Here is a 6,860-nt window from a genome sequence, read left to right as displayed (position 1 = left end):
CCTGTCCAGATTTTATGCCGCATATTTTCCTTAGATGAAACGAACGCCTTAAATGTTGCAACAACTGCCACGTTACTAATATCTTTAATTCATATGCAAACGGTTCATCTTCCCTTTGGCAAATTTTGAACTTCGAAAAAAAATATGTCATGAGCTACTGATGTTGCCGGTGAATTTGTTCGCCGAAAGATCTTTGGAAAGAACCTCGAATAGTTGAGATTTTTCGGATGGAGATAACTACTGCCAAATGTCCAATTCCTGCTGCCACTTCATTCTTTATCCACTGAATTTATGCCTTCGAATCTGGGACTGCTTCTATTTGCTGATTTCATGCCTAAAATATAGGAAGTTGTAGATGATCTGCCATCAATCAACAAGTGTACTATTTCATTCTGAGCCATATGGATCCCTTTGCAGGCTTCATATAATCTACGCAATTGTGGTTTGTCGCCTTCAAACTCAGACAGAAACTTATATCTACTCTTTGCACCCTTGTCAAATAGTACCAGTACAGGATCTGGAAAATCAAACTTGGGTTCGTCAATTTCAACTTTCGATAGTGAAATAACTGTCCGTGGTCGAGAAACCTTTGGTGTTGGATAAATGGCAAGCTCAAATTTTGGAGGCCTCCTTGGATTGTGTGATATGGAAGGTAACACCACGGCCCAAATTTTTTTTTTTGATAGCCACTAAGGTGTTAATGCTTCCAACAAGCCCGGTCCAGAAAGTTCCCGAATCATACCAGAAAAAAGAGAAATCCATCCCCCAATTATCCGAACCACGGTGACTTGGTCTTTACGTTCTCTATTCCCTGCACAACATCCATTCCCTTCACGACTCGTCCAAGCACTGTATGCTTATTGTCTAGCCATGGAGTAGCTACAGTTGTGATAAAAAATTGAGAGCCATTTGTATTTGGACCAGCATTTTCCATTGACAATGTAAATGGTCGATCATGTCGTAAACTTTTATGAAATTCATCCTCAAACTCATTTCCCCAGATAGACTGGCCCCCAGTACCATCTCCAAGAGGATCACCTGTTTGGACCATGAAGCCTTTGATAACTCGGTGGAAAATCAGATTATCATAATAACCATTTTTGCAATGTGTAGTGAAGTTCTCAACCGTTTTAGGACACTCCTCCGGATATAAGCGCAGGTGTATATCTCCCAACGTAGTATGCAAAATCACATTGTCAGGGAGAGATGTTTTCACAGACTTGCCAATATCTGACACTGCCATGAGTTCTTCTGGAGGTGGTTTTTCATTGAAAACATCCCTTCCTTTTGTAGCATCTTCAGGTTCCACTGGCTCCCTCCGGATGAAAAGATAAATTCGATGCTTTTTAAATGCACAACACAGGACAGTAGGGTCCACAAATGGTTCCCGGTTCTCATTGACATTTCCAGCAGCTGTGGGCACTCTCTTTACCTTTTTGTTGCCACTCCCCCCTGGTATAAAGCTATTCGCAAAAATCTTTCATTGTTTTCTACCTTCCCAAGGATTCTTGCCACTTTATTTGTATGCAGATTTACAATCTTTATACCCAAGAGCGTTGTATAAAGCAAAAAATTACAGCTATCATCGAAAATTGCATTTGGTTGTGGTACATTTTCTGTTTTCTCTATTTCCTTCTCCACAGCCATTCGTCATCCAAAATCTATTGCATCCAAGCGATACAATGGAGCATCACTTCTCTGTAGGTCTTGTGCAACCCTTAGAGACTCATCATATGTCCGTCTTAATTTCCCTGTAAGAAACCAAAAGACTCGAATGCGTCGATCAGGTGATGTAGTCACAAACTGTTTACCATCAGGACTAACCTCTAGTGCAGAAATGGTTGTCTTGGACTTTGCCAAGTCATAAAGGCTTGTCTCTGTCTTGAACTTGAATTCTACTCCTTTATCTGGAAACTTCAGTGTTGCGGGAGACCAGTACTCAATCAGCCCTCTAGCATCTACAGAGATAACCATGTCAAAAGCATGGTTGTATTTCATAACTGTTACTGGACCACTGTGAATCTTATTTGAAACTATAGGCTCACTGCTATCAGCACGCGCATCATAAATATGGACATCAGGCGAATTCCGATCACTGATTGCAAGCTTTGGTTTAACATCTCCTTGTTTGAATACCCATTCTATAGTGCCCGGAATAAAAGGCAATCAGATCATTACCATCATATCATAGTTGACCATGTCATAAATCTTCGCAGCTCGGTCATTAGAAATTGTGCAACAAAGTAAACCATCTGCACTAACAGCTAAGCCTTCAATAGGATCAAGATGAGATCGGAAATGCTTCACAAATTCAATGCCTGACGACTTCTTTTTCCAAAATTTCAAATGACCATCAGAGCTGCCTGTTATAAAGAAGTCTGCTGCTGAGACTGCAACATGAGTGAACACATCACGATGCATGTAACTTTTCTCATACAAGGGTATATGAGGCTATGAATATTTGATCAAGATCTGGACCTGCAACATCAATTTTCCAGCATCAATTTTCCAGAAGAATTCTCTTTCCCACGCGATCCCTCTCTAACTTCATCCAACACACTTGGAGATTTTTGGTTGCTCATTCAAGGCAGCCTCTGCTACTAGATTCGCCATCTTTGCTTGAAGTAAACTGATCTTGGAAAGATTCAAAGCTTGTCGTGTACGAGTAATGGATGAAGGAGCGGAAGGCATTGTTGATTTGATCATTAAATTTCCAGACTTTGATTGCTGATGATGCTTTGAATTGTGTTTGTGCTTTTGCAGAGATAGGAGCTGAGGAAGCTGCTGCCTTTTGAAGAGCTGGAGATAAATTACATAATCTAAAACAACACATTAATGATTTCTTCTTCAAAACAGGGTTTTGAAGAAGAATCAATCTCTGACATGAGACGGAGTCTAACAGCTGCAATGGTTGTTTCATCTCCCAAGTCTGACCCCAAATATTTCTGAATAACTGCAACAATCTTCTTCTTCTTGCCCTCGAACTTCTTAGGTCTCAGCTCTGGATGCAGAATCCAACAATGCTCATCATCATGCCCATCCTTTTTACACTGAGTGCATGAAGTTTTGCTTTTCTGTGCAGTGTTAGCCTTCCTTGATTTCAACTTCTGCTTTCTTTTCTCCTTGCTCTTGCTTGCAGTGGGTTGGGATGGTCCCCCAACTTCTGGATTTCCATTCTTTCCTCTAGCTTCTAGATGAGTAGCTTGTACAGATACCTCATCTATACTAGTGGGATTAAACATGAGGATGGTATGTCTCATGTAGCTGTGTAGACCACCAATGTACTTCAAAAGAGTCTCTGGTGAGTCTAATGAGATCCCTAGAATCAATGCTCTCTTTCTAAATTCTTGAGTGTACCCTTACACACTTTGTCCTTTCAACTGCCGAAGAGTTTTCCAACTCATCATGGCTTGTTGCATGTAGGCCAATGGATAGAATTGCTTCTTGATTGCGAAAACAAAATCACTCCAGACAGAGATAGTCTTACCATGTCTTTTCATGTCAACTTGGATTCTACCTTCCCACCAAACCAAGGCAGTGCCTCCTAGGCGTAGGCTTGCTAGCTGAATTTTACTCTTGTCTGAGTCGATGTTCTGCACTCTGCGATACACATCAATTTGTCTAATCCAATTGTCCAACGTTTCAGCATTTAGCTCTCCATCATATATAGGCAAGTCAAATGTAACATCTAGCTTGATCAAAGATGCTTTCTTATTATGCACAGGGCTATTAGGAGGTGTGAGAAAGTTTTCCTCTTTCCCTTTTCCTATTGAGTGGTCATGGAAATGAGACTCATCTTATTCTTTGTCTTGTTTAGAACCTGATGAATCTTCATCCTTATGCTTTCTAAAGTCCTGATACATTTCTTCTACCATAGACATTATAGATGGGAAACTTTCTATGAATTGAGGGTTTGGCCCCATAGAACCTTCCTCTGACATTTTCTTCCGAGGATAGACTCTCCCAATTTCAAGATTAGTTTCGACCAACTCTCCTTCTCCTAATTTGAGCTTTGATCTAGTGAGAATTCAACAGCTAAACCAACACAAGCTTGTCTAACCTTACAGCCTAGAGCTCTGATACCACTTGATCTGATAATCACCCTATGAGTGGCCTCAGTTAAAGAATTATTAAATGAAGGTATTAAAAACTCATGTGCTGGTGTGTGTCTATGTTATTTAGGCAACGGATCGATCAAATTGCAAATACACAGACACTTGAATTGAAAATAGCAGAGAAACACAGTAAGAAAATACAAGAACACAAGGAATTAATAAGGAGTTCACCCTATCCTCCAGGGCTACGTCTCAGGTCCAGCTCTCAGTGGGGGCCTTATTTTATTGTGTCTTAAATAAAGAATTACAATGAAGGAGCTCAATATGAGAATCCTGAACAGATTTGCTTGGTAGGGTGGTTCTTGGATTCCCCAAGACACTAGAGTACATAGACTCTTTTCCTTACCAGATCTTTGACCTCTCTGGTCTAACAGATCCTCTCAGGGATGGCTTGAATCCCTCAATCTCTCTGGTGCTCGACCTTGCCTTTGGTCAGCTCGGCCCTTTTTTTTCTTTCTGCTTTTTCCTTCACTCGTTCTTCTCTTCTCTGTCTTTTTTTTTCCTTCTTTTCTATGTTCTTCCTCTCTGTCTCTCTCTGTCTTCGGATTCCGTGTCTTCTACTTTGTCTGTTCATGGCTTTAAAGCCATTCGAGCTCATGGTTGTTCAATTCCTCTTCCACCTCCTTTTGTTTGCCTACTGCAGCTTTGCTTGGAGTTCCTTGTCTCGGCGTCATCATTAGGCTCACACAAAGTGGCCACTTGTCCTCTTGCAAACTGTGCCAGCTTGCCTCGTCAGTTCAATTCTTCAATTACGTCATGGAATGAGTCTTCTTCCACCTTGGCAGTCAAAGCAGACCTCAAATTCTTCTAAATCGCGGCTTATTCCCTCATTAAATCTGGTCTTACTGTCAAGTGTGATATCAGCCGTCAGATCTGGATCCCCCATATCCAACGCCATCCGCTCATTTCGCCCGATTGACTTGCTCGACCGTTAGCACGCGATGAGTGGCATTTTTCTCTCTCCTCTGCTTACCATGCATCGGTCGCTGAGTGGAATCGCTCCGTTTTCACCAAATCTGCTTACCGCCCAAGGATTTCCCCGATAAATACCACAAGATTTCGGAGCACAGGTCCCGCCTTAGCCTTTAGCCTTTTTCCCCATGGTTTTCTCGGCTCTCATGTGACCGAGCGCTCAGGGCCTCTCCTTCTCGAGGGTTTTTCCCAGCGATGCGCTATTAGCGCTAATAAAAACTCCCTCTGTTTCCCGATCTGGGCTTCCCAGGGGCTAGTTTTGCCTCCCGCACAGTCTCCATGGGCCTCGGTTAGCGCACTTTGACCGAGGTCCTCGTCGTTCCACGCTGGATGCCAACTGCCACTGTTTTAGAGGTGTTTCTGATTGCTGCTCTTAATTCTTTGAAGTTTATCCCGACCTGATACAACCATGGTTCTTTTGATTATTCTTCATGGATCCATTTCAGATCACTAAGGGGGGTGGTCCCTAAATGGAAAACTAAGTTAAAAGATGTGAGGTTTCTAGGAGATGTTAGAGTGAATGGATTATGTTCTAGATTGAAAGAAAATATAATATGAGCAATGTGAACCAAAATCAACTTTAATAACCATCCACACATGAGATAATAATAAGCATATGTAAAACCAATGTCTTCAAAATATTGCTAAAAAATGAAAGATACTTGTTCAAAATAAATGAAATGCTTTTAAATAGAAGCACAAGTAATCCTGAAAGTGAAACAAAAGATTGTTAGCACAATAAAATAATCAATACAAGATATAAAAATGCTTTCAAATATATATGATCTCTTCTTAATCCAAAGCATACAAGGAAAACATATATTGCAAAGAAAATGATTAGAATTCTACTTACAAAATATAGAATGAGATGTTACTTGCCAAAACAAAGTATTCAATTCGACACATATTCATATATTACAAGTATAATGGTTATTTTCAAGTGAAACAATGAGTTAATATGAAATGCACGTAAACTAAAATTGGATGCAATTATTTTGGATGCTTTTAGTTTAAATGCCTGATCTAGGAGAGAGATCCTCCTTTTGAGCTCTTACCAAAGGGTAAAAATTGGGGTGACTGTAAGAAAGAGCGGGTGAGGACACGGTGGTGTAATTAATGATACCTATCCCCTCAGTCATACCAGTTAGTGTGTGTATTCGTTCCTACAAGGGGACAAGCCACCTTCATAACTACAGGGTCACACACCTTTACCTTACTTCATAGCAACTGGAAGAAATTTCCAAGAAAGTCTTTTCCTATTATTTCTGTTAACCATGCTTATGCTTGGAGGTCAATTTTTAAAATGAAACTAAATTAGAATGTCTACTATGATGTGCAAGTGAGATTGTAAGTTCTACATGAAAGATTGCTTCAATTAAGTATGCTCCACAAGATTATTGCTCAAGTAAACACAAGGTTGCATAAGCTTCATAAGAATTGTGAGTTGCTAAAGATGGATGATGAACAAACTAAAACAAATGAAGCTTGTAAACTTTCTAAATGTAAATTTCAAACACTTTGAAAATAAAATAATATTTATGCCTACGATAGCTTTGCAAAAGAAATTCTTAGCTTGAGAAAATGAAAGACAACTTGCTTCCAATGAAAGTAAATGATTGCTTTGAAAAATAAATTTGCCTAACACACAATGCTCCAAATACACTCAAAATGTAGCACAACTATAAAGCACGAATGCTTTAGGAAATAGCCAAGCCAAGTATATCAAATTTTGCTAAAATAATGGAAATTCTTCCACAAAGTGAGAGAAAATTG

General features: G+C 40.0%; 1 pseudogene; it reads right to left on the bottom strand.

Moving 5' to 3' along the window:
* Window positions 1-769: 769 nt before the first annotated feature.
* Window positions 770-5,013, bottom strand: LOC149156785 (peptidyl-prolyl cis-trans isomerase CYP71 pseudogene; annotated as a pseudogene).
* Between the last annotated feature and the right edge of the window lie 1,847 nt (window positions 5,014-6,860).

The sequence above is a fragment of the Pinus tabuliformis genome, chromosome 9 (assembly GCF_031772625.1).
Source record: "Pinus tabuliformis cultivar Carrire ecotype Pingquan chromosome 9, CPIR1, whole genome shotgun sequence".
In the NCBI taxonomy this organism is placed as follows: Eukaryota; Viridiplantae; Streptophyta; class Pinopsida; order Pinales; family Pinaceae; genus Pinus; species Pinus tabuliformis.
This window is presented reverse-complemented; position numbering and strand designations above follow the sequence as displayed.